Source organism: Corylus avellana, chromosome 1, assembly GCF_965113065.1.
Source record: "Corylus avellana chromosome 1, dhCorAvel1.hap1.2, whole genome shotgun sequence".
Classification (NCBI taxonomy): domain Eukaryota; kingdom Viridiplantae; phylum Streptophyta; class Magnoliopsida; order Fagales; family Betulaceae; genus Corylus; species Corylus avellana.
In genome coordinates this window covers 37,197,660-37,199,356 of record NC_142490.1, presented here as the reverse complement: position 1 = coordinate 37,199,356, position 1,697 = coordinate 37,197,660, and the positions used below count along the sequence as shown (strand labels likewise).

Sequence of the window (1,697 nt, the reverse complement as noted above, 5' to 3'; positions counted from 1 at the left end):
GTCGCACGTATTGGCTTGGATGTCTTCCAGCCACATGTGAGGGGGCGTGTTGGAAGTCCCACATTGCCTGGGTATTAAGAAAATTGGCCATTTATAAGGGTGAGGGAAAACCTCAATTCTTGAACTAGCTTTTGGGTTGAGATAGGCCTAAAACCCATTTCTAATAAGAACCATTAGAAAAATGATATGGGGTATCGATTATTTATTACGTTAAGCACAAGAAGAAGTAATTAATCAACGAAGAAGAAAGAAAAGGCATGCATCATGAGAAGAATAAACCAACGTACGGAGTTTAAAAGTCTACATGCATACACTAGTTGTTGATGAACTTATTGTCATATATATTAAATCCATAACCACTCAAGACTTGGTGTAGCAGAACCAATATTGACCATTTCCATATAGAGCGATCGATTATCTATAGATAGACATGTTTCCCATGCAATATTTCTCACCCATCACCATTAAAACACAGAGCTTAAGTAGATATGGCGAAAGGAGTCTATTTCGTTGCATTTGTTGTTCTCTTGTCAATGGCATCCTCCCAGCCCACTTCAGGACATTTGTGTTGCAATTGATGACCACAAGTCTGAAACTGCTGGTATATATATACTAGATTTTATTTTATTTTTTAATCAAGCTTCTACATATATAATTATGTTCATTACTTTCTGCTTGGTTTCTTATAACTGATCTTGTATGCATGGTATCTTGCAATTTATTGTTTCCTGCAGTGTTCGTCAATGGAAAATTCTGCAAGGATTTGAAGTATGCCGAGGCTAAAGATTTCTTTTTCTCTGGGCTCCAAAATCCTGGGAATACAGACAATCGAGTTGGGTCAAATGTCACTACTGTGAATGTGGACGAAATACCAAGCCTCAACACTCTAAGTATATCTTTGGCTCGTATTGACTACGCACCATATGGCCAAAATTCTTCCCACACTCACCCTCGTGGTACTGAGATTTTGGTAGTCGTAGATGGTTCTCTCTTAGTTGGATTTGTCACATCCAACACTGAGAACCGCCTTTTCACCAAAGTTCTAAACAAGGGAGATGTCTTTGTGTTCCCAATTGGTCTAATTCACTTCCAGTTCAATGTTGGGACACTCCAATGCTCTAGCCTTTGCTGCTTTGAGTAGCCAGAATGCAGGTGTCATCACGATTGCAGACACTGTATTTGGATCTGATCCTTCAATCCTGATTTTCTCGCCAAGGCCTTCCAACTTGACAAGAATATTGTTGAAGATCTTCAGAAAAAGTTCGAATGAGATAAAAATTAGAAAAACTTATGAAATTGTTATCAACCCTTCATAAATAATAGTATTAAAATAAAAGGTTGCTTATGTAACGCTCTCTAAGTGGAGTCGGAGTATAAAATAATGTTGACGTTTATTGAGCATTTCTCTCTCTCTCTCTCTCTCTCTCTCTCTATATATATATATAAAAGTCATCCCAAATAAACACATGATATATAGGGAGCCTATTTCTAATTTTTGAAATATTAACCAATTCCCTATCTTTGTGCCCATGCAAGTGGGTAAAATTTTTGTTTTTAGTCTTTCCTTTTCTCTTCTCAAAATAAAAACATTAACAAATAATGAAACATAAAAAAATTTTACAAGCTTGTTTAAAAAAAAATAACACAAATAATTTCACCTTTTAAGTCATTTAAGAATATTTTTTTCAAACTAAAAT

General features: G+C 35.7%; 1 pseudogene; it reads left to right on the top strand.

Moving 5' to 3' along the window:
• Positions 1 to 488: 488 nt before the first annotated feature.
• LOC132169703 (germin-like protein subfamily 1 member 13 pseudogene) lies at positions 489 to 1,270 on the top strand (annotated as a pseudogene).
• Positions 1,271 to 1,697: the final 427 nt, after the last annotated feature.